Below are 27589 nucleotides of genomic sequence, written 5' to 3' on the forward strand. Positions count from 1 at the left end.
GAGTTCTCTTCACTTCTGGATCTTTCCATGTGAACACATCATTAATAAGTCCTTCTGAAATCTGGGGTTCAGGTGGAAAGTAATTCTGGCATTCTCATTGAAAGGTGAGTTCTAAAATTGGGTGGGATCCCACAGAAGCTATTCGTTTCTTGGTGGGGGGAATGAGGAAAAGGCATTGGGAAATGTACATTCTCCCCAGGTGGTTCAGAGAGATGGAGAGGAGGTTTTGGGGAAAGCCATTACATCTCTGAAAAGACTTGTTATCAGTACAGCAACATGACTATTATGTGACACAGAATAACATACAGTAAGACCTTTTAAAATCAGGCATTTGCCACAGTTAAGAGTTATTTTACTCTACCGGAGACTTTCTGAGGTTTTCTCAATGCAGCATTATTTTTAAAATGATAGATTACATGTTTAGAATAAGGGCAGGTGGTGAGAGAAATGGGAATGCCAGCTTTAGAGCATATACTAAGTAGAAAAGTATTTCTAAAAGTTCTGCCCTGAATGATGAAATGAACCAACATGCTGGTTGGGCTCATTTACTGCAATTTTCTCCTCTGGTTTCCTGTTACTGAACGGCCCACTAACCCTCTTTACTGCCTGAGGATTGGAGATCCTTGCCAATATTCGAACACAAGAATCGACACTCAACTCATTTAAATCTGTTTCTTGCTTAAAACAAGTAAGCAAAAACACAAAACCCTGAATTGAAACTCATTCTCTTTTGGTTGAGTTGGGAATACCGTGTCCTGTGCCGATGACAGAAATTCATACGTCTGGCCCTAGCATTAATGTCAACTCAGAATAAAGTATGAATTCCAAGCTTAATATTGGTATTTTGAAACTCAGCATGATTGGTATCATTCTCTGTAAAATAAATATGCAAGTCATACTGAGGGCTGGGTGTACCTAAATAGCAGTCATAAAAATTATATTTTATGAGGCTGGAATGACTGTCACGGTTGTCTAAATTTATGGGCTTATTAAGTCCTAGACAAACCACTATAACGATGTGGCTCTGTCTTTTGAAGTAACATCAAATTAGTAATCTAGGGGAGGAGTGGATAAGGTTGATAATGTACTTTAGTTAATAAATAGTTCATTTCAGCATGTCCTTTGCATTTAAATACTTGGGGTTGGCTGTGACTGAAGTTACACAGCAGCAGGAGTGAAAATATTTTCTGTGAAATGAGTGGCTGAGACCATTAAAATAGTTTTCATGAGAGAAAATGTGTATTCTCTCACAGAGACCACTGTTGGTCACTTTAACAACCTGAATAATGAAGTGACTTGTCAAATTTTTATGAGTTGGCATTTAGGAGTATTTTGGATTTAAGGGTGACGATTGAAAGGTGGTTTAATGCCATGTTAGGAAGAATGAAGCTGCTGATCTTATTTTATTCTTTAAAGAAGACTTGAAATTATAGAACAAATTATGTTTACTTTCAGACACACTCTGTGGAGAAAAAGCAAGCGCTGAAATTGTTGGATTTGAAAAACTTAGAAGCAATGTGTGAAACTTAAAATGCCCAATTACTATATATTTCTTCTTTATTTTTTTGGTCTTAATTGAATTCATTACAATATTGCTTCTGTTTTATGGTTTGGTTTTTTGGCCGGGAGGCATGTGGGATCTTAGCTCCCCGACCAGGGATTGAACCTGCACCCGCTGCACTGGAAGGTGAAGTCTTAACCACTGGACAGCCAGGGATGTCCCAATTACTATATATTTCTACCTACAACTTCCACACATGGTTTTTGTCCCTTTAAAATATTTAAAGATATATACAGGCTTAACACTGTATCAGAATTAATTTAGCCTCAAATAATTAAATATTATTGTAACTGTTTACAGTATTTTTGTGGCTGTTAAAAACATGGTCGTCTCTACAGGGTCCATACTAATTACTGTTTATGTGACCGTCTCTCTGGGGTTCTGAGGTACCTTCTGTGCAGTCATATACAGCTGTTCTAGTCTTCCCTCCCTGATAGACGCTTGTGTAAAGTAACTCCACCTTCTGGACTTTGGATGTGATTGTTTGCTGGGGTGATGCCTGGAGTGATGGTAGCCATCTTGTTATCCTGATGTGCCAAACTTGCATCAAGTGTCAAACTTGATGTGTCAAAACAACACTTTGAGGCTGACAAAATGGAGAGAGAGCATTCAGGTCTTTGATTATGTCATTGTGCCACTAAATTAACCAACTCTGGATCACTCTCTCCAGATTCTTTTTATGTGACATAATAAATGCCCTTATCCTTTAAGACCTATATGGTCATATATTTTGTCATTTATCACCATGGACGTTCTAGCTGACATAGTGAGCATTTTGTTTGACTCTGGACTTTTACCCTTAGCTAGGTGGATATTTATCATATTCAAAATTATAGCACAGCATTTTTTGCTACCAGGTATTGGCATGCCTTGAAAGTTGTTTTCATTTGGAATTGGTTTCATGCATTTGAGGTGAAAAGGTAGTAGGACTGGCCGCAATTGAAAATATTGCCACATGAATTTCAAATCTTACGAAACTTGTGTTCTGATTTATGTTTACCAAAGGCAGCTTTGTTCCAAATGCCAGTTTGCAAGATCCACTTATCTTTCCTGAGCTGCACACCATGCCATGAGCGCTGATGGCAAGGATACATTTGGCATTTCAAAATCTTCCTTGAAACTCCCACATGAAGTCACTCCAGCTCTAATAAGTCAAGAGCTTCTTTCACCTGTTTTTCCAGTTGGGTAATGTCTTCATTATCCAGAGCAGCTCAGACTGTGTACGATGGAAGGTCAAAACCAAACTGATTTTCTTATTTTTCTTCCTCCCACATTATTTTTCAAGCAAAATTGTACCTAATCATTTTTTAGGAGTTTAATATGTTTTAGTTTTTGATTTCTCAGAAATAAACAGGTACTCATATACTTACTTACAGACTCTGAAGCTGACTATGACAATACAGCATAGCTTATATAGCCAGTCGTCATCTCCTAATTGCTGTGAAATTCTTAGGTCTATGTAATAATGATAAACTTATCTTTGTTTCCTTTAAAGTATTTGTTATCAGTGATTAAAAACTTGGTCAAGTGAAGATTTAGTTATTCAGTTTAAAAAATAATGTTTTTCCTTCACTGTGTTGAGTTGGGTTACACTAAATAGGCAAGAACCATCAGGTCTTCAACACAAATCTCTTACTGAGTGTGATATTTTATTCTCTGAAGTCCATGTTCTTTCTACCAAGGGATGTTCTGCACTGGGTTCAGTTGGAAATATTCTATTCATCCTTCATGACCCAACTTAAGGTATTGCCTTTTAGGTAAGATTCTACTTTTTTTTTTTTCTTTTTCCACTTTCTAAGATAGTGATATGACTAATAGTAGTGGCAAATAGTACATGCTCAATAACTGCTAGTTTCTCTGCTCCAACTAGATTTTACCCTTGCTGAGGGTGGGATAGTCTTATTCATTGAATTTTAGTAGATACATTATAAATATTTGTTGAATGAGTTAAGAAAAATGGCCCTGTCCAGATCCACTCTGAATTTCTTCAACATATTATGCAAAGTCATTGCAGTGACTCAAAACAGCTATCATGTGTCTAGTACACACACCATCCTCTTAAGCCATTCAATAGTACATCTTCTGGACTGGTGGAGAGTGAACCAACTGGGACCTTAGTGAACTCAGTCTCCCACAGAAACAGAAAATATGGCAAAAACAACAAAAACAACCATTTCAAAACTCTGGAAATTAACCCAAAACACAACAAACTGTAAGGCATCTATCTGAGAGAAACTATTGAAATTAAGTAAGATGGGATGGGCTTTAATGTCTGTAAGGCATCTATCTGAGAGAAACTATCGAAATTAAGTAAGATGGGATGGGCTTTAATGTTTTAACTTGGGGCTATTCCCATCCTCTTTCCTTTCCCAGCTCAGTGGCATAGTAGTTGCTGGTAGCCTTGTAACCAGTGAGGACTGACATCTTTTAGAGCTCTATTAAATGTTTTATCCCCAGGGCTCCCCTGGTGGCACAGTGGTTGAGAATCCGCCTGCCGATGCAGGGGTCATGGGTTCGTGCCCTGGTCTGGGAAGATCCCACATGCCGCGGAGAGGCTGGGCCCGTGAGCCATGGCCGCTGAGCCTGTGCGTCTGGAGCCTGTGCTCCGCAACGGGAGAGTCCATGACAGTGAGAGGCCCGTGTACCACACACACACACACAAAAATTCTATCCCCAAAGCACAGTAAATTTTTTTCCCCAAATTTGCAGCTTCCTGGAAAATCTCTATTTCCAGAATAATATAGCTGTTTTATTTAACATAGAGCTCAGTTCAGTGGAAATGCCTTCCACCCAGGATATTACTGAAAATAGTAGCAATATCCTAGGAGTATCACAGCTGCCTAAGGCTGTCGTTTCAGTTGAGATGAGCATGATCCTGATGGAAACATAAAAGGATTATACACCATGACCAAGTGGGATTTATCCCAATAATGCAAGGTTGGTTTAACATTTTAAAAAAATCAACATATAAATAGAAAAAAAAAAAAAGAAAGTACATGGTCATCTCACTAGACAGAGAAAAAGCATTTGCTGGCACAACATTTTTTCATGATAAAAAACTTATACTAGATCTAGAAGGTAACATATATCCTGATAAAGCTTATCGACAATAAACCCACAATTAACACCATGCTTCATGTTGAAAGCCTGAATACTTTCCCACGAAGATTAGGAATAAGACAAAGATATTTGCTTGAACTACTTCTATCCAGTATTGTACCGTGGAGTCTAGCCAGGGAAATTTACAACAAAGGAAATAAAAGGCATCCAAATTGGAAAGGAAGTAAAACTACTTCTATTTGCAAGTGACATGATCTTGTGTATAGAAAAATCACAAGCGACCCACTAAAAACTGTTTGAACTGATCAACAAATCCAGTGAGTTTGCAAACTACAAAATAAATATGCCAAAATCAATTTTATTTCTACACACTATCAAGGAACAATCTGAAAACAAGTAATTACATTTACAATAGTATAAAAATAATAAAATAGGAAGAAATTTAACAAAATAATGGTAATACTTGTACACTGAAAGCTACAAAACATTGCTGAAAGAAATTTCAAAATAGCTAAATGGAAAGACATCTTTTGTTCATAGGTTGATAGAGTTAGTATTGTTAAAATGGCAATGCTTATAAAATTGATCTACACATCCAATGAAATCTCTATGAAAATACCAGATGTATTTTTTTGTAGATATTTCCAAGCTGATCATAAAATTCGTATGGCATAAAAGAGGCCCAGACTAGCCAAGAAAATCTTGAAAAAGAAAATCTATGCTGGGGGACTCACAGTTCCTGATTTCAAAACTTGCCACAAAGCTATGTTAATTAAGACAGCATGGTGCTAGAATAAGGGTAGACATATAGGTCAATGAAATAGAATTGAGGGTCCAGAAATAAACTTTTACATTTTTGGTGAATTAATTTTCATCAAGATGCCAAAACAATTCAGTGGGGAAAGAATAGACCTCTCAAGAAAATGTGCTGGAAATTGGATATGCATACACGGAAGATAAAGTTGGATCCCTACCTTATATCATATATAGAAATTAACTCTGGTGGATCAAAGTCTTAAATATAAGAGCTAAAACTATACAATTATTGATGAACACATAGTAATATATCTTTGTGACCTTGGTTGAGGCAATGGTTTCTCAGATATGACACCCAAAGCACAAGGAACAAAGGAAAAATAGTTAAATTGCCTACCTTAAATTAAACTATGCTACAAAATATATCATCAAGAAAGTGAAAAGGCAATTCATAGAATGGGAGAAAATACTTGTAAATTATGTATCTGATAAGAGAATTATATGCAGAATATATAAAGAACACATAACTCAATAATAAAAAGACAATTCAGTTTAAAACTGGGTAAAGGATATGAATAGACAGTTCTTTAAAAAGATATATGAATGACTAATAAGCACATGAAAGGTGATCAACATCATTAGCCATTAGGGAAATGCAAATCAAAACTATAATGAGATGTCACTTCACATCTATTAGCATGGCTATAATCAAAAGGAAAAAAAATAAGTGTTGGCAAGCATGTGGAGAAATTGCTGTTGGAAATATAAATGGTACAGCCACTCAGGAAGACATGCTGTCAGCCCTTGAAAATTTTAAACATAGAGTTACCCTATGTCCCAGCAGTTCCAATCCTAAGTACATTCTCAAGAGAAATGAAAACTTATGTCTACACAAAAACTTGTACAAAAATGTTTGTAGCACTATTATTCATAGTCATTAAAAAGTGGAATCAACCCAATTGTCCATCAACTGATGAATGGATAAACAAAACATAATATATTCATACAGTGGAATATTATTCAACCATAACAAGGAAGAAAGTTCCTTTTTTGAAACATGCCACAAAATGGATGAAACTTGCAAACATTGTGTTAATTAAAAGAAGTCTGTCACAGATGACCACATATTGTATGATTACATGTATGAAATGCCCAGAGTAGCCAAACCTACAGAGATATAAAGTAGATTAATGGTTGCCTGGGTGTGTCGGAAGTGGGATGGGATGGAACATGGGAAATGATTGCAAATGGGCATGGGGTATTTTTTCAGGTGATGAAATGATCTAAATTTAGATTGTTGTCACGGTTGCACAACTCTGTGTGTGTACTAAATAACCACTGATCCATATACTTCAAATGGGTGAAGTTTTTAGTGTGTAAATTATATATCAAAATTATTAAAAAATAATATATGACTATCTCTGTTTTCTACCTAGGGGGTTGTTCTATTTCAGCAGTGACAATCAGGGGATAGTAATTTCTGTCTTCTCTTTGAGACTCTGGTGAGTCCCAAAGCCATGTAGTTGAAAATCATTTCTGTATAATTCTAGAGGATTTATCCCTTAAGGTTTGAAAATTAGTTCAAAGGAGAAGGAATGTCACTTTTTTCAACCTGCAAACCTATCTTCACTCTAGACCTTGATTGGAAATGCTTTATCAGACAGCCTACTGGACTTTAGAAAGTGCTAATTTATACAGGAAAAGTATTCCAGGTTTTTAAAATTTCTTTTCATTGTCTAAATGGAGATGATAAAGGAAGAAAGAAAGTCTTCCATTCATTCATTATTTATACGTTTATTCAAGAAGTATTTATTGAATACCTCCCAGGCACTGTGCTAGACTTCGAGAAAATGAAGAATGCTATGTGAACTGAGACTTCAGGTTTCTTGATCTAGTGTTAGCACTCTATTTCTAATTCAGCAAGACAAACTTCACTTAAAAAAAAATTTATTTATTTTTGGCTGTGTTGGGTCTTTGTTGCTACACGTGGGCTTTCTCTAGTTGCGGTGAGCTGGAGCTACTCTTCGTTGCGGTGCAGGCTCTTCTCATTACGTTGGCTTCTTTTGTTGCAGAGCATGGACTCTAGGTGTGCGGGCTTCAGTAGTTGCGTCTTGCAGGCTCTAGAGCACAGGCTCAGTAGTTGTGGTGCATGGGCTTAGTTGCTCCGTAGCATGTGGGATCTTCCCAGACCAGAGCTCCAACACGTGTCCCCTGAATTGGAAGGTGGATTCTTAACCACTGTGCCACCAGGGAAGTTCCAGACAGATTTCTCTTGATGAATACTCACTGCTAGGTTAAACAGGGAGAGACTTGATGAACCTTGTTGCACACTCTCTTTAAACCACATGTTTCCCAGGGTTCTTAGCAGTTTATACTATCTTTTGCAGTCGTGTATTGATGAGCCATAGTGAAATCATCTTTGTTAAGGACTCTAAAAATATTCTCTAAACTCCTCAGTATGTAAAAGTAGAACAACCAACATTACAAGAGGGAAAAATGGTATAGATGACCCTATTTGCAGGGCAGGAATGGAGATGCAGACGTAGAGAATGGACATGTGGCTATAGGGTGGGAAGGGGAGGGTGGGACGAATTGGGAGATTAGGATTGACATAAATACACTACTATATGTAAAATAGATAGCGAGTGGGAACCTGCTGTATAGCACAGGGAGCTCAGCTCAGTGCTCTGTGATGACCTAGATGGGTGGGATGGTGGGGGTGGGTAGGAGGAAGGTCCAAGAGGGAGGGGATATAGGTATATACATATAGCTGATTCAGTTCATTGTACAGCAGAAACTACCACAACATTGTAAAGCAACTATACTCCAATTAAAAAAAAAAAGAACAAACCTTCAAATATGATATTATCTGTTAAACTGTGAGTTGAAAATAACTAGTCCCGGTCTTTGGCACTAGAGACAAGGTAGTTAGCACAAGTCAGATATTCTGCCTTCATTATATAGTATTATAAAGTCAGTAAGCGTTCTTGACTTGTGCTTCTTGATCACTTTCCTTGGAAAGGTGTTATGCTGGCAGATTGTGATAAGTACCATATGTGAGCTATGTTCCTTCACAATTTTTCAATCTCAAAAATCATCAGACATAGTTTTCTAAATTGTTGACCCAAAACAGAGAGACTGTCAGATATTTCTCCAGCAAAGATGGGTTTATTTGGGATCAGCAGAGAATTGCAGTTCTGGGTCTGCAGCCATGGCAGGCCATGCAAAAGTCCCTCCACAGCAACGGAAGGAGAATGCTTTTATAGAGGAGAAAACAAAGTTGCAAGGCTACAGTACACAAAAAGTCCATGGCTTTTCATTGATGAAGTCCTTGCCAGGAAAAAAGAGGAGTCTTTCTTCTTCCTGTTGGTACCTGTTATTGTTGCAGGGCATGAGAGCTCCCTTTTCTGGTCTTCTGACTCTATTTAACTGAGGTTTCTGTTTACTGATTTTTTACATATCCCCATTTTAATCAGGATCTTTCTCTGAAAGCATCACTGATCAAGGGTCGGGTTTTCTGGTTTCAGCAGTTTTTTTGTCTCTCAATTCCAGGAAGGACCTTTCCTGGGTGTAGTGTCTCATGTTGGAGGGAAAGTGCACAAATTGGAAACCTATTCAGGTCATGTTCCAGTAACAAAGAGAGAAGGAGGGAGAACTCTCAGGTACTTTTTATCTAAAGTCTGTGTGCAGTCAAGATCATAGACTATTGGAGAGCATCTGAAGCATTATGTCATCATCAAAGCTTTGGTGAAAAACTTCCAACAGGCTTGGTTTGGGTATCTTGGGAAAGCTGTCTCATCAGATGTTGTCTGCTTCAATTCTGGAAGAGGTTTACTTTCTGGTCACCAGATGATATACAGGTCCAGTCAGGTTTGGTGCTTTCTTTAGGTGTGTCATGTGAATACAAAAGTCTATTCCATGGAGTCTTTTGATGCAGTGGTTGGTTTGTGGTACCTGATGGCAGCCTTTCCAGTGAGGTTGAAGAGAGTTCTTCTAGAGGTGTCTTTTCCAATAAATGAAATCTCCAGGTTGCAAGTGTGATGTTTAAGATCTTTATCTCCCGATAGTGCACTGTGGAAAGATAGCTCATTCAAAACATGATTATTTTAAATAGAAGCAATTAGGCCTTTGTGATACTGGACTGTCTCTCCTTTTATGAGTTACGGATCAAAAGAAGCAGGAGCCAAGGTATTGGCATTTTCTGACTATCTCAAAGGGTGAAAATTTATGACTTATAAAGGGGGTAGATCTAAGATTTAGAAGGACAAATGGCAATGCTTTAGGCCAAGGTATTTGGAGGACCTCCACAAATTTTGCCAATTAATATTATTTTTGCTTAATAATAATGGCGTTAGCATGTTCTACTAATCCAGAGGATTGAGGGTGGTAAGTACAGTGAAAGTGTTGTAAAACCGGGGAAACAGTGCAGACTTGTAGAAGTACCTGGCCAGTAAAATGGGTTCCTTGATCACTGTGAAGTTCAAGAAGAGTTCCCTAGGTTGGAATAATCTATTTCAAAGGACGTTAGCCACAGAAAGAGACAGTAGCCTGTCTGCAAGGGAAGGCTTCAGTCCAGTGTGAAAACATATAGACCGTGACTAAAGCACATTTATATCAGTGAGATAGAAGTTGTATGAAATCCATTTGTCAGAACTTGAATGCTCCATTAGGCAGTTTATAATGTCTGGGAGCCGTAGGAACAGGCTTCCCTGGGTTGTACTTTGGGCAAATGAGACAAGTGAGTTAGGCACTTTTTGCAACATTGTTAATGTTTGCACCAATATTGTTTCATGAATGCTATTATTTTTTCTGTAGACCAATGGTTTAATGAATGTGTAGTTGTGAGGAGTGGTAACATCAGAGTCTCTAGCAGGACTGGGTTGTCATTTGGTCCAAACCAGGGCTTTCTCTTTTTATCAAACCAACAACTGTTAAATTTCCAATCTTTCTTTTTTTTCTTTTCTGAGGCCAATTGTTGGGCTTCTCTAGCCGGTTTTTCCAAATTATCATTTGGGGAAATATCCCTTTGTACCGTGACAGAGGTTTGGCTGCTGTTAGTCCTTTTAACTTCAGTTTTCCTTGCAGAGATGTTAGTAAAGTGGTTTCCCTTACCTTCCAGAGAGTCAAGTTTAGAATGCCCTGGAATGTTAATAATAGCTAAAGTAGCAGGTAAAAGTACTGCATCCAATATTTCTAAACATAGGGACCATTTAAAATTTTATTTCCACTGGAAGTAAGGAAGCCACGTTGCTTCCACAACATTCCAAAATCATGAGCTACTCTGAAAACATATTTAATATCAGTATAAATATTGGCAGTTTTGTCCCTGGGTAAAGTACGAGCCACTGTAAGAGTGTATAATTCAATCCAGCCTGTTGGGCCAAAGTAGCCATAGGTAAAGATGCTGCTTCAACAACATCAAAAGGAGTTGTAATAGCATACCCAGCACAATATTTGCCATTGTCACTTTTTTTTAATGATTTTTTTTTCTTATTTTAATTTATTAATTTTTGGCTGCATTGGGTCTTCGTTGCTGTGTGCAGGCTTTCTCTAGCTGTGGTGAGAGGGAGCTACTTTTTGTTGCGGTGTGTGGGCTTCTCACTGCGGTGGCTTCTCTTGCTGCAGAGTATGGGCTCTAGGCACGTGTGCTTCAGTAGTTGTGGCTTGCAGGCTCTAGAGCGCAGGCTCAGTAGTTGTGGTGCATGGGCTCAGTTGCTCCACTGCATGTGGGATCTTCCTGGACCAGGGCCCGAACCTGTGTCCCCTGCATTGGCAGGCAGATTCTTAACCACTGAGCCACCAGGGAAGCCCTGCCATTGTCACTTTTTAAATAAGAACTGTCAGTGAGCCCTGAGAAGTCAGCCTTACTGAGAGGAATTTCCTGTGGATCATTAGGAGGAGTCAGGAGGTGATCTGTCAGCATTAAACAGTTGTGAAGGACTTCATCAATGACAGAAGCTGATGATAGTACTTATGAATAGGTTCATCAGATTTTTGTGTACAAGCCTGAATTTTAATCAGCAGGCTTTGGAGAAGCCCTAGGAATTACTTGATGAAGTTGCCTAGCTATTGCTTGAGCCTGAGCATTTAATAAGTTAGTTGGCTGATCTCCCAGCTGTAATTCTAGATAACTTTCAGAATTTTCCCAACTAGTGGTTTTCATACAGTGCTGAGCCTGCCCTTCACTGACAAGCATATAGACTAGCTAATATAAGTCAGAAGAATCAGGTTGACAAGTCTGAATGACTGTATATCTCTGGCTAATTTGGGGAAATCTTTGACAATGGCTTACAGTTTACCTTTAGTTAAGGGAATGAAAGAAGTTAGGATTTAGCTTCTGGATCCTCAGAAGGCTTAATTTTAAAGGGACAGGTTCTGACAAATTCAGAGGAAAAGGGAGTGGGGAGAGTTTCAAAGCAAAGGGAAAGTTCAGTGAGAGAATTAGTATGGGGAACTCAAGGTATAGAAGAGGTGTAGGTGGTATAGAAGGGGAGGAGGAAGGTGGCACTAGAGGCAGAGCCTGACTACAAGGGGCCAAGAGAAAGGAATAAATTGGCACTGAAGATGGAGCCTGAGACAAGGAAGCCAAGGAAGAAGAGCATGAGGCTTCAGGAGCCGTTTTATTTTTCCTTACTTATTTGTTTGCCTCAGTTAACCTTAAGATCTTGTTTTGCAGAAAGGTAATTTTCTCCCAGTAATGTTTTTAAGCTTCAAAACCCCATTTGAAATAGACATACCATTCAGTTATGGAAATTTTTGAGCTATTGTAATCATTTGGTTTTAAGAAAATTAAGTTTAGGGATTTCAAAAGTTCACCATAATGGCCATTGATGTTCTAAATTTCCTTTGGTTAGGTAGGTCCATTTAGTTAGAAATGCACATGAGGAAGGACCTTGATTTTTAAACACAAACAGCCATAGTCCATCCCTGTGGGTGAGCTCCCTCAAAATATTTAGATAACTGGTTCTCAGTTATCTAAATATTTCTCAGAGGTTTTTCTCTAGAGTAAAAGAACAATTTTCAATCAGCTTGAACAGCTTATAGCTCAATAGCTCAATTCAAACAGCCTGCAACTCAAATAGCCTGCAAGCGAATACCAGCCAGTTCTAAGGAAACAGCTTGGTCCCTGAGGAGTCAGGCCAGAGACTTTTCAACCAGTTTCTATAGAACAGCATCTATCCAAAGGAATGGGTCAAAGGCTGAAAAACCCGCTGTTTCAGTGAAGCAGCCCCTTTCCCCGAAGGAATGGGCTAAAGGTGTCTCAGCCAGCTTTCACTGAAACAGTCTGATCCCAGAATCAGACCAAAGTGCCAAATGAGTACTTGCATACAGATCAAGGCCTTAATCACAAAGGATGAAATCTTAAAATAGATCCCAAATAAAGCCTGGAGAGCTACAAATGCAAAGAGGACATGAGCTTGTATCCAGGAGAAAGACATGCCGCCAAACTCCAGGGTCAGAGCATTAGCTCAAGTTCAATTGTGGGTACTGCAACTGCTTGCTCACCAACCCTGGAGGCTTCAGGAGTCATCTCTGGTCCCATAAAGGCCATCAAAATGTTGACCTAAAACATGTAGACTGCCAGATATTTCTCCAGTTAAAGATGGGTTTACTTGGATCAGCAGAGAATTGCAGTTCAAGGTCTACAACCATGGTGAGCCATGCAGAAGTCTCTACATAGCAAGGGAAGGAGAATGCTTTTATAGAGGGGAAAAGGAAATTGGGAGGGCTATAGGAAACAATGAGTCCATGGCCTTTCATTAGCCAAGTCTTGCCAGGAAAGAAGAGAAGTCTTTCTTCTTCCTGTTGGGCTCTGCTATCACTGTAGGGCATGGGAGCTCCCCTTTCTGGTCTCCTGACTTACTGTGTTTAATTGAGGTTTCTGTTTATTAATTTTTTACCAAATGAACTCCTGAATAGCTACTGTATTTTCATACCTGATGAGTCTGCTAATGTATCTAAATCACTTGAGGACACGACTGGATAGCTTGAATTATCCGACTCTCTCTTAGTGGAAAAAATTGCTACTTAATTTGGGAATCAATATCTTAATCTGTGTTTCTCTTGCGTGTGCCTATACTGTTGCTGTGATATCTGCTTCCAGTGCAGCCAGATAACTGCCAAACTAACCACAGTGAAACCCCTTGCTGACCACTCGGCACATTGTGAAAGAGGGGGCATGTAAGATTTTAAGAGCCATTCATGATGAGGGGAGTGTTGGAGGACGTCATTGAGAGGACATGACCGCTGGTTGAAATGTAAGCTGGACCCTTGGAGTCAGAGGTCCCTCACCCCCTCCCCTGGTATATACACCTTTATCTTGAGGTCATAAAGGTAGTCTTCTATGTTATCCTACACAATCTTTACAGTTTACCTTTTACATTTAGGTATTTAAAACAGTTGAAATAGATTTTTTTAATAGTATAAAGTAGGAGTCAGATTTACGTTTTTCTATGTGTATACCTAAGTGTCCTACCATCATTTTTTGGGGAAAAATCTGTTTTTTCCCCCCACTGCTTTGCAGTGCCATCTTTTTCATGTATCAAGTGCCCATATATGTGTGATCTCTCTATTCCATATATTTTGGGTGCTCTATTCTGTTCCTATTGATTTTTTAAACTCTGTGCTACTGTTACACTACACTGATCACTGTAGCTTTGTAATGTGTCTGAGTTTTTAGATTTCAACTGTTATATCATTTCTAGAAGTTCTTTTAAAAATTTTTCCCAAATTTGCTAGTCATTATTTTAGTCTTTTGATATTGTTTATATTTTTCTTCATTTTAAGAGAAAACTAATTATATTTATTTCATGTTCTATATTTGATAATTATAATATTAGATGACTTGTGTCTGATTCTTTGGTCATTTCTGTTGAGGTTCTCTCATGGTGCCTTGTTTTCTTGCATGTTTTAGGATTTTTTACTTTGATCTCACACTTCTTAGAACTTTGTGGAAATCTTTTCAGGTTTGTTTTGGAGGTGGGTTTCTCTAAAGAAGATTTATACCATTTCTCTCATTTCTCTACTCTGTGACCACTTTAAATTAAGGTAGCATGAATTCAGGCTGGAAACCCATGCTGACACCACCTTGAGGTATAAAATCCTCAGCATCAAGTTTCTTTTAAGTTTTCCTTACACTCTGGTAGAGCAGTTTATTTCTATTCAATACTGAATGGTAGCCCTTAGTTTCCCCAGCTTTAGGGAAGGTCTCGCTCCATTAAATGTTCTGTTTTGGCAGATTTTGGGCTTTGTCTAGTGTCCTTTGTTTTCTGTGAAACATGGAAACCCAAGTTCACCTTGTTTGACTAATGTCCTCAAGGCAAAGACCAACTTTTATGAAGAAAGACTTTAAAACTATTTTAATCTGGCTTTTTTCCCCCCATCAAGTGAGTCAGGATATCTGGTCTGCCTTGCTTGCTACATGAAACAGAATCTTCCATATATAGCCTTACCGACATCACTGTGAAATTAATTTTTATTGAGATGCACTCAGTTATTGACACATAAAAAAGTAGCTCTCATGAGTAGGGTGACTATTAAGTTTGTTACCCTAACTGGGATACCTCTGAGAGTGAAATAAGCCACAACTAATAATTACAGAGAGACCACAGGCATAATATGGGACTGTCCTAGGCAACCAAGACAAAGTATCATTCTACTTGTGGGTAGAGGTCAAATCATGGGATCATGGGTTAATTAATTTTCTCAACTGTTTAATGAAGTATCTGTGGATTTGAATTGCTTGAAGAGATGGGAGGTTTTCCAATGGAGGTGATATAATAAAATTAATATAGAGTTATACTTGGTTTAAATCCTGATTTTACCATTTACTATTTGTTTGCTCTTGGGTGAATTATTTAACTTTTCTAAGGTTGAATTTCCATGTACATCATGTTTATTATATGGGAGTAATAGCTATCTCACAATGTTGTAGTGAGACTTACTTAACATGTGTGATAGAGTACTTTACACACTCTCAATAATAGTAGCTATTATTACTGTAAGCATGAATTTTTTTACAAGAGATAGCTTGGGGACTCAGTACTCATTATACTTTCAGACCTTGCAGGTAATGCAGAGCAAAAGACTCAGAAACTTGAATATGACATAATTAAGAAAGAAGATGAAAACTGTTTAAGGTGAGGCTTATCATTAGTACCATTAGTTAAAGTACATGTATAGAAGTAATTATAAAACTTCTTGATTCTTATAATAAAAACTGCACATTTATAAGAAGTCATTCCTTTCTGTTGATCATTGCTTTATAGGCTACTGCCAGCCCCCAGAAGGAATATTATAGACTTGAGGCAGCAGAAATTTGCAGTTTAAAAAATGGTGCCCTCATCAAGCTGTTAATCTAATTTGTAAAATTTGCATACCTGTTTCCTGAATCTTGAATATTCATTACTTTTCCTAGACTTAGATGAAGGAAGTACTTAAAGAAGCTTATTATAGCACATATTCAGGCCCCATGGATTTTCAAGAGTTCTTTATCCGTTTGCTTCAGGATAGAATAAAAGCATTTGAATTTCAGAAAGAGACTAGCACTAAGACTATCAGTATGCCTCAAAGCAGTAATTTGATATATTAAGTCAGAATCTGCAATAAAGTGTTTAAATGTTTGAGAGGTTTTAAGCCGCTGTTATTGTTTGGCTACTTAAAAAATTTTTTTGAAGGAAATACGTATTGTACCAACACTATCAAAAACGAATTTAAAACAAAGTTATTCACTAATAGATTAACATTTATATTTTTAAGAATATTTGCAGCTTTTGTACACTCCCATATGTAATCTTTAGATGATATAATTATAGAGTAGACACAGTTTTGTATTTCATACTGTTACTCAGTATAATTTTTAGTTAGTACGTGACACTTTCTTAGAAAGAAGCCTTATCAATAAAAGTATCTCATCCTCACCACCAGAAGATGTTTGTGCCATTTCAAGGACCAACTAGATTTTCAACAACTGCTCCGCATTGAAACAGAAACGATTGGGACTAATCCCATATATCCCTGTAAAATAAAACTGGATCTCTGTCACACACACACAAATGACAAAACAAAATAATGCTAAATGGCTCTCCCAAGGAACAGAAGTACCAACTTTGTAACACAGTGTGTTTTGCATACTTAATATGCTTCTAGCAATCTCTGTTGCAGAAATCAGGAAAAAGAAAACTCACTTTGTCTCTCTCTCTCTTTTTTTTTTTTTTAACAGTCAGCTGGTTCTTAGGATCTTGATTGAGTAGTAATGTGATTCAAAGTGCAACAGGGGAGGAGAAATGGCTTTCCTTTCCCATCTAGTCTCCTATCCCAACTGGCAGTTTTTAATGCTAGATGCATCTAGCAAAGGCTTAAAACCCCATCAGTGCACCAAGTTGTCCAATCCTACATAACAATAATGGCTGGGGTATGTAGTGGTAATAATAAAAATAAAGAGTAAGCTAGTAATCTCTGTGTGAAACCCGAGGCTGAGAAACAGTGCTCTTCCCGGTAATGACCCCTTTGAGTCATAGCAGCTGAGGGCAAACTCAGTGCATGCTGTTAGCAATCTCTTCTCTATCGCTTCCTGTTTCAGTATCTAAGGACTTTACTCTTATGATTTAGCTTCTTCTGACCTATCAGATACATTGTTCAAATTTGTACTGAAATGCTGTTCAGTATTTCTGGGATCCCTGCTAAGCTGTTTGACTCTAATTCCCAGTGGGTAAAGTAAAGCTCTCACATTAATTATTATGCCTTGCATATAGGGAAAGGCCTCCTTTTATTGGCTTTAATGTCATCTCTTATTCTTCTCATATAGAGACAGACAACCAGGAAAGATCTTAATAAATTTCTTGTTCATCATTCTGAGATGAATTTTTTCATGTCACCAATTATTTAGGTTTTGTGGTTAAACAAACATTCGTTGTTTTTAGTAAATCATTTATTGCTATATTTTCTTGAAAACAATATATTTCTCTATCAGGTGTCTATTGCTACACACAAGCCACCCCAAAACTTAGTAGCTTAAAGCACTGATGTTCCTGTAGGTTGGCAATTTAGGCTGGACTCAGCTGGTGGTTCTTGTCTGGGCCTTGTTTGTGGTCAGCTGGCCTGGCTGGTGAGTCTGAGTTCAGCTACTGGGGAGCTGGGACTAGGTGGTTTGGGAGCCTCAGCTTGGATGACTAGGGTGGCAGGGGCTCTCTCCATGTGCTGTCATTCTCCACCAGGCTTGTTGCATGGGGACCAGCTTGCAAGCATGAGAGAGTAGGAATGGGAGAGCAGAAGCTGCACATCGTCTTGAGGCTGAAAGGACCCAAATCCACCAGAATGGTATAGAGATTTTACTTTAAACTGAAGATATTTGAGATATAGCAGATACAGGAGGAAGCCTTTGCTGAGCCTAGCTTACCTGATTAAAGGCAAAAGGTTCTGAGAATGAAACTGCTATAAATCTCCTCTCTGAGGGAGTTTCCAGTCAGGAAGTAGACTGACCATTAACACCAGGATGAGAAATTCCTTAATAAATTTTATCAGAAGCTTCCATATCTTCCATTTTTTCCTCCTAGAAGCCTATATTTTTTCCAAAGAAGCTCTATCTCTCCCTCCTTCCCCTATTAAGCTGGTATACAAACCTTTACTCCTAGCTGTTTGGTGATCCATTCCTTACGGGATGATCCCACAAGCCTGTGAATTAAATTATTCTCTTGTTAATCTGTTTGTTGTCAATTAATTTGCAGGCCCCCAAGCACCTGAATTGGTAGAGGAAGAATTTTCTTCCCATCAAGGCCTAGATTCAGAACTGACACAGTGTACCTTTGCCACATTCTATTGGTGAAAGCAGGTCACAAAGCCAGCTTAGATTCAAGGGATGAGGAAATAGACTTCATCTTTTGATAAGAGAAACTGCAAAATGTTGTTACCATTTTTCTAATCCACTACCATATTTTTAGTGTGAGGTTAAAGAGAAACAAGGTGGCTTGAAAAAAGAAGTCTCTGTACTCCTTTCACCTAGAATTCATGATGATTAATGTCATTGTTCATTCATTAAGTTTCTAGCAAACTTTTTCCATGTGTCTTTTTCTTCTTTATAAAAGATAGGATCATGTGCATACCATTTTTACTTATTAATATATTGTGAAAATGTTCAATATCAAAAAGTATCTGCAGCTTCATATTTAGTACTTGTATTCAATAATGTATATCAGGACATATATCTAATCTATTTCTGGGCATTTTATTTATTTTCTGTTTCCTACTATAATAAACAATGCTATAATGAACATAGCTGTAGGTGTACTTTTGTGTTTGCCTTTGATTTTTTTCCCTAAGATAAATTTCAGGAAGTGGACATGAGCCTTGAAGATTATGTGCATTAATAGTCCTTTTAAAAAGAGGCAAAAAATATACAAATCAGTTTTCACTGCAAAGTAAAGGAACTGTTACAGTGGAGGATTACTGGACTGAATGTCAATATTATGACATAATATGAGTGTGTTTCATGTTTGGTAATTGCAATCATTGTTGCTTTTGTTGTGGTCATCCATTTACAATACTTGGCGTCAGTTTATTTATCTCTTGTAAAAATAAAATAGTGTGTGTGTGTGAAAAAAAAAACCACTATAAGCCAAAAAAAAAAAAAAAAAAAAAAAAGTAAAGAATAGCCAAGAGACTAAAAGCAACTTAAAAAAAAAATCCTAGATCCAGACATACCTGCAGCTAAATAATGCTGGATTTCTAGTTACAAGAGTCAATAAATTCTTTTTGGATTAAGAAAAAAAAAAGTTACTACAGTATATAGTTTGCAACTCAAATAATTGTAGAGTTCTAATTCTCTCAAGGTTCATATCACAAAAGTAACTACTTACACAATTGTAGGTGTTTCATCTTTATAGCTCTACTTATCATGCCTATGTTAGTCATTATATTTCTATTTCTTGAATTTTTAATTATTTGATTAATTTCTACAAAGTCATCAATACTTTCAACATAAATTCCTGGAAAGGACTCTAACACACCTTTATTATGGTCAGAAACATGAGAAAATCTATCTGTTACAACTTTTTTCTTATACACATTCTTCCTGGAGCTTTCTCTAGGCTTTCTATACACTATCGCCATTTGTTATCCTAGAAATCGTTTTCGCCTTGAACTTGAATTAGAATCCCTGTTTCCTGGACCCTATGTTTTTATCTTCATTGATTTATTAAACTTTTTTGAATGGAACATATTCTTCCCCAAGAAATAATTCATAGAAAAGTTTCAAAAACCTCTCATAATTGAAAAAGTTTTCTATTCTGTGCTCACATTTGATAGCTGGCTTGGTTTGGTATGAAAATGTGTTGGAAATAATTTTTTCTTCACAATTTTGAAGTTGTTTTCCCATTGTCTTCTAGCTTTCAATTTTGTTGCTGAAATTTCTTTTCCATTTTAATACCTAATTCTTTGTATGACCTCTTTAACTTCTCTCTGGAGGCTTTTAGAATATTTTCTTTCTCCCTGGTGTCTTGATGTTCTGTGATTACATGCCCTGATAGAGGTCTTTTGAATTTAAGTTTTTGGTCACTCTGTGGGCCCTTTCAATTTCTAAGTTCATGACTTTGTTTTCTGGGAAACTCTCTTGAATTATTTCCTTGGTAAATTCTTCCCCTATTTTTTCTGTTCTCTCTATAACTCATATTATTCAAGAGTTGGACTACCTTGCAAAATTCTCTTATATTCACATCTTTTCACCATTATTTCCCAATACACTGTCTTTATATTCTTGTTTATTGAAGGTTTTCTCAGTGTTATGCTTGAATATTTATTAATGTTGTTTTGTAATTATGTACTATCATATTTTCTAATTTCTCAGGGTTTTTTTTGTGTCTCTGAATCTCTTCTCCTCCCTCTCTTGCTCTGTCTTTCTCTCATGTAGTAATATTTTGTTCTCTTCATGGTTATAATAATAGTTTTGTCTTTCAGCTTTGCTTCTCCCTTCATTGTGTCTGTGTCATCCACATTCTTTTGTTGCTTGTTTTAGTCTCTGCCTTCTGTGAGAGGTATGCCTCAGGGTCTGCTAATTTTCATCTCCATCTATATTAAGAATGGAAAGCTCACTGTTTGGGCAGGCCTGCATCTCTCATAGGACAGGGTCATCAGGTTATTTTGTTTGGGGATCTCCAAATTTTAATTTCAGTATCTTTTCTTGTAGATTAGTCATTTCCCCAAAGAATAACCCTCAGTCTCTTCTCTGGAATAGTGTAAATCTTGGAAACAGTTTCCTCAGATTCAAAGGGACCAGGGAACTGGAAGGTTCATTGTCCTGAATAGACTCCTGATTAGTTATCCTCTTTTCAATAAGGAGCCTCATCCTTAACCCCCACCGTACTCATTGTCACCCAGTTCAGAAAAACTAAGGTTAAATTCCTCTAGAACATGGCACTGAAACTTTCATATTGTTATTGCTTAAACCGGAGATACATTTTGGTGTGAGTGTTCCATAGAGCTATTGCATGCATAAATTTTTCAAGCAAAATATTGAGGTCAGCCACATAAAAGAAGTATTTTTAGGGAGTACATTCCCCATTATCAGAATCCAGTTTTATGGTTTTGATATTTGTGCAGTGACAGATTTTCTAAATTTAGATCATGTAGATTCTGTCACCTTTGAATCTGGAAATATAGAAATATAATATTACATAAAAATTGTTATATTTAATGTAATGATTCATTTACATGTAAAGTAGAAGTCAAAGCAGGAGGAAATTTCCACTTCAGTTTCCCTCTTTTTGTTCCATTTAAAACAAGAATAATTATTCTCATGGTATATTTATAACTGTATTACTATTATCAGATTCTCAGTTGCTGGAGCTCATTATAAGTGTGACTCTTAGTTTGAACACATGACTGGGAGACTTATTTTAAAACAATATATTTAATCCAGATGAGTTTAGACTAAAATGGGCAATCTGACTGGATCAGGAGTTGCATGCCTTGATCTCCATTGGCTGGGCCATGGGCACAGACTCAACCTTATTCTAAGGGGTTAGTGGTCTGAGTCAGGTTGAGGAAGAAGTTGCTACATTTCTGTTCCCTTTCAGTTTTGAGCAGAGTTAGGAAGAACACACATGGAAGATTCATTATGTATTTCAGATTATTTAACCTAATTTTGTTAGGATCTAACACATTTTGATCAAAATGAACAATAATTTGGGGCTAATCCAAATTTAGATCTGTGGCTTATTATTTATTTATCTATTTATTTTTGAAATGAGAGTGGAGTCCCGGGTTTGTGAAAAGCTTGCTTTAATGAAGGTCCATTCTGGGGAGCATAGTCAAGTTGATAATAGGATATTAATAAGGTTGAATAATGCTTTTAATAATAAGGTTGGCAGGATAACACTTTGGGCAGTAATCAGATCTGGAAATAAAATATTTGTTCTGAACTAAGTCAGCCCAGTTTGGGAATCTGGGCTGTTTGTAGTCAGGATAATACCTCTTGGCTGGGGTATTAGGAGAGATGTTATAAACAAACAAACAAAAAGTAACAGGGAAAGAGTATAATCTGAGCTATAGTTGGATAATATATGTAAATATGATCAAGTACATTAAACATTTAGCCACCAAGATTACCTCAGCATTGTTTGGTCAATCCTACACGTGGTATGTTTGGCCTGTACCACTATGCTGTTTTCCATGTTTCTGTTGCCTAGTTTTCATTCAGCTGTAAATACCATTTTAATCCTAAAGGACCAGTGTAGTATTATAAGGTAACAGTCATTTACCAAAGGTGAAGTTCACAGTGTACTCCTTTCAAGTGCTGGCTTTCTAAGAGAAGGTAAAATTCCCATCTAAGCAAGTTGTAGAGGACCTTTGTCAGTTGTGTTGCCAGTGTTATTATGTTGACTTCATGATGAAAAGAAAGTGTCTGTCCACTGGGTTATAGGTTTGTATAGGAATCTTCTTTGTTGTGGGCTGTGAATGTCCATGTTTCTCTAATGTGGCAATTTATGACAATGTGAGTTGTCAGGAACACTTGGTATGGTCTGATTCAGAAAGGGTCAAATGAGACCTCATATATGTTGTGTGATTTGGACTCAATATCTAGGTTAGATTTGGGGACGTTGGTAAGTGTGACTTTGCAAAGGCAGATTTGGCCTGTGAATGATAACACTAAGAGCTTGACAATATAAAGTGCTATTATTATCAGATAACTGTAATGGAATGTTTTTCAGGTAGATACAAGAAACCTGTTAGGCCTGCTATAATTATTTGTTGAGACAATTTAGTTTTCCAACTTGATGTGGCCCTTTAGGTCATAAAATCTGGGTAAATAAAATCTTCTGACCAAGTTAAACTTGTCAGAAATTTTAGACAATTTTCTCATTAAAATACTGTTTTTGCTTTTGTTTTCCCCAATCAACTGCTCCTGCAGTGTGAGAATGATATAGATCATGCAGGAATTTTTATATATTAAAGAAATGACTCTTTTATTTTCTAACCTGATCTGTGAGATAGTGCAGAATAAAGAAAAGCAGGCAATCCTTTTGTCATTACAATAAAATCAAGTCTTCTGTTAGGATAGGCTTCTATAAATCTAGAAATTAAACATACCATTAATAGATAATAAGTCATATCGGTTTACCTTGGAATATTGTATTAAACCTATTTGTAAATTGAGAAAAGGTCTCAACTGCTTAGACTTGTCATAATTCTTCTTACCCTTTTTTCTGTATTATGACTTGACAGATAAGGCTTATGGAAGGATAGTCTTTAGCAGTCTTTTAAAAATTGGGGGAAAATCAATATATCACACCTGATTTATTATTTCCTTTGCCTGTGGGAGACATAGAGTGCATGAACAAGATGTGGAAGAAAAATCTGAGGAGAAATGAGACTGTTATCTGGGGCTTGCCACAGATGATCAACTTTGGAATAAAAGCTCTGGAGGACTCTAGACTAGACCTCCCCTATGAACTCCCAGAACACCTAAAGCTATTAAGGGAAATGTTACATCTTTCATACCAGAAAATTGACGATTCAACTTGTTGCAAAATCATACCCATTTAGTTTCAATCCAGAAATCAGAAAGTGATAGCCAAACTGTTGGCTGCAGGAAAATGGTGCTTAGCTACAATCTAGAAATCAGCCTCTACTATATTCATAAAGAAAACTCTCGTACTTTCTCTCTCCCCAAATATCCTAGTTCCAAATGCAATTTTCATAAAAGTATATCTGATTGGTGGAATATAATTTATATCTAGAACTTCAAATGTATATTGAAAAGTACTGTTAGGGACTTCCCTGGTGGCCCAGTGGTTAAGACTCTGTGCTTACACTGAAGGGGGCATGGGTTCGATCCCTGGTTGGGAAACTAAGATCCTATATGCTGCACAGTGCAGCATACATACATACATACATACATAAATGTAGTCTTGGGTTTTCCATCCTGTGCAGTATAGAAGGTTGACACACATGTGATAAGCCAGTATATTGAATTTGACACCCTTTATAGTTTTTAAATTTTGAACCATGAGATTGAATTATTTAAAGACTTTAATTAAAAAATTAAATTAAAAAATTCTGATGGATTTCTATTACTGACCATAATAAAGTAACTAGTACTAGACTTAAACTATCATAAACAACTATGAAATTGGACAAAATACATAAAACAACTGTTTTTAGATGTTGGTCAATAGCATTGCAGGACCTTGACCCCCTGAGGGAATATAATCACATATGAGCCCAACTTTTGCCTGGAGTCACTTTCTAGATTTGGCACAGGGAAGCGGGGTCCAAACAGAAGTCAGTGGTGTCAATAAACTGCAGAGACAAAAATCAGAGTCAGGGATGATGAGGCATCTGGAATTTGTGGAGCAGAATACTGGAGAGGAGGGAGCTGCTTAGTTAAGGAGCTAGAAATCTGTGCTGAATCCCCTTGGGTCTTTAGGAAAAAAGTTATGTTAATATTATGCAAATTCCTTCAGAAAACAGAATAGGAGGGAATACTTCCCAGTACATATTAAGAGACCAATTTAACCCTGATACCAGTAATAGAAAAGAGTATTACAAGAAAAAACTATAGGCTCATACTCTCATGAACATAGATGCAAAAATCCTTGAGAAAATGTAAGCATATCCAAAAGATAGCATATCCTGACCGAGAGAGTTTAATCTGATGAATGCAAAGTTGGTTTAATATTAAAAACTTAATAAAATTTACCACTTTGAAAGAATATAGGAGTAAGTCGCATGACCATTTCAATATAGTTATAAAATTCAGCACCAATTCATGATAAATAACACACAGAAAAGTAGAAAGAGAGGGAATCTTCCTCAGCTTAACAAAAGGCATCTATGGAAATCCTACAGATGACATCTGAAGGTTAAATGCTTTTCTCCTAAGTTCAGGAACCAAGAAAGGATATTTGCTCTCACCATTTCTATTCCATATTTTTTATTGAAGGTTCTAGCCAGGGCCAATATGGAAAGCAAAAAGAAAATTCCAATTCCATTCACAATAACAATAAAAAATATTGTACTTAGGGATAAATTTAATTTAAAATATGTAAGACTTTTTTACACTGGAAACTACAAAACACTCCTGAGAGAAATTGAAGAAGACCTAAATAAATGGAAAGGTGTACCATATTTATGGAGTAGAAAAATGTGTTGATAAGATGTCAATTATCTACAAACTGATCTATAGATTTAATACAATTTCAGTCAATATCTGGGCAATTATTTTGTTGTTGAAATGGACAAGCCAACTCTAAAATTTGCAAATGTATATAATCAAGTTTGAGTATTTTCCACCACATTATTTTAAACTTACTATAAAGTTACAGTGATCAAGACAATATTGATATGAAAACTATCAAACAGATTATTGAAATTGCGATAGAAGTTCTAGAATTTATGCCAAAATTACTTTTGATAAAGGTACCAAATAAATTCAATGAGGGAAAGGATAGATTTTTTCTCATCAGATAGTGGAAGAACAACTGAATATCCACATGGAAAAAATTAATAACAATCCTAATCTCATGCTATTTATAAGAATTAATTTGATATGAATCATAAACCTAAATAGGAAGTGAAAGCTATGAAGCTTATAAAATAAAACATAGAGGGGCTTCCCTGGTGGCGCAGTGGTTGAGAGTCCGCCTGCCGATGCAGGGGACATGGGTTCGTGCCCCGGTCTGGGAAGATTCCACATGCCGCGGAGTGGCTGGGCCCCTGAGCCGTGGCCACTGAGCCTGCGTGTCCGGAGCCTGTGCTCTGCAACTGGAGAGGCCACAACAGTGAGAGGCCCGTGTACTGTAAAAAAAATAAATAAATAAATAAGTAAAATAAAATAAAACATAGAATATTTTATGACCTTAGAAATTTCCTTATCAGGACTCAGAAAACACTAACCTTAGAAGATAAAAGTGATACATTGGACTTACTGTTAAAAAATTTTGCTCATTAAAAGTCATCATTAAGGTTCTGATGAACCTAGGGGCAGGACAGGAATAAAGACACAGATGGAGAGAACGGACTTGAGGACACGAGGAGGGGGAAGGGTAAGCTGGGACAAAGAGAGTAGAATTGACATATATACACTAGTAAATGTAAAATAGATACCTAGTGGGAAGCAGCTGCATCACATAGGGAGATCAGCTTGGTGCTTTGTGACCACCTAGAGGGGTGGGATAGAGAGGGTGGGAGGGAGACACAAGATGGAGGGGATATGGGGCTACATGTATATGTATAACTGATTCACTTTGTTATACAGCAGAAACTAACACAACATTGTAAAGCAACTATACTCCATTAAAGGTGTTAAACAACCAAACAAAAATAAATAAAATAAGTCATCATTAAGAAAATGAACATGAAAGCCAAAAATTAGGTGAAAGTATCAAAAGTATCCACAATACTCAATATGATAAAAATATGCATTAACATATAAAACAATCCTATAATTCAATAAAAATATTTACAACACAATTAAAAATGGGCAAAAACTTCAGCAGACACCTCACAAAGGATACTATACAAATAACCAATGAGTCTGTTAAAAAAGTTCAGCATTTTATTTTTATTTATTTATTTTTAACATCTTAAAATTATAAATAACTCAATTTCATTTTTTATGACTGAGTAATATTCCATTATTTATATGTGCCACATCTTTTTTATCCATTCATCCATCGATGAACACTTAGGTTGCTTCCATGTCCTGGCTATTGTAAACAGAGCTGCAGTGAACATTTTGATACATGACTCTGTTTGAATTATGGATTTCTCAGGGTATATGCCCAGTACTGGGATTGCTGGATCATATGGTACTTCTATTTTTAGTTTATTAAGAAACCTCCATATTGTTCTCCATAGTGACTGTATCAATTTGTATTCCCACCAACAGTGCAGGAGGGTTCCCTTTTCCCCACACCCTCTCCAGGATTTATTATTTGAAGATTTCTTGATGATGGCCATTCAGACTGGTGTGAGGTGATACCTCAGTGTAGGTTTGATTTGCATTTCTCTAATGATTAGTGATGCTGAGCATTCTTTCATGTGTTGGTTGAAAATCTGTATATCTTCTTTGGAGAAATGACTATTTAAGTCTTCTGCCCATTTTTGGATTGGATTGTTTGTTTTTTTGATTTTGAGCTGCATGAGCTCCTTGTAAATTTTGGAGATTAATCCTTTGTTAGTTGCTTCATTTGCAAATATTTTCTCCCATTCTGAGGGTTGTCTTTTTGTCTTGTTTATGGTTTCCTTTGCTGTACAAAAATTTTCAGTTTCATTAGGTCCCATTTGTTTATTTTTGTTTTTATTTCCATTTTGTTTTTATTTCCATTTCTCTAGGAGGTGGGTCAAAAAGGATCTTGCTGTGATATATCTCATAGAGTGTTCTGCCTATGTTTTCCTCTAAGAGTTTTGTGGTGTCTGGCCTCACATTTAGGTCTTTAATCTGTTTTGAGTTTATTTTTGTGTATGGTGTTAGTGTCCAAGGGCGTCTGCTCTTTGCTCAGACAGGACAGGGTTAAAGGAGCAGCTGATTCGGGGGCTCTGGCACAGGCCGGGGGGAGGGAGGGGCACGGATGCGGGGCAAGCCTGTGGCGACAGAGGCCGGCATGACACTGCACTAGCCCGAGGGGCCCCACACATTCTCCCGTCGAAGCTGTCCCTGGATCCTGGGACCCTGGCAGTGGCGGGCTGCACAGGCTCCCTGGAGGGAAGGTGTGGAGA

General features: G+C 37.1%; 1 long non-coding RNA gene across 2 annotated transcripts in view; it reads left to right on the top strand.

Moving 5' to 3' along the window:
- The window catches only part of LOC136792156 (uncharacterized), a 480451-nt gene that overhangs the window by 91377 nt on the left and 361485 nt on the right, over positions 1–27589 (top strand). The window lies entirely within an intron of this gene.

This window comes from Kogia breviceps, chromosome 11 (genome assembly GCF_026419965.1).
Source record: "Kogia breviceps isolate mKogBre1 chromosome 11, mKogBre1 haplotype 1, whole genome shotgun sequence".
NCBI lineage: Eukaryota > Metazoa > Chordata > Mammalia > Artiodactyla > Physeteridae > Kogia > Kogia breviceps.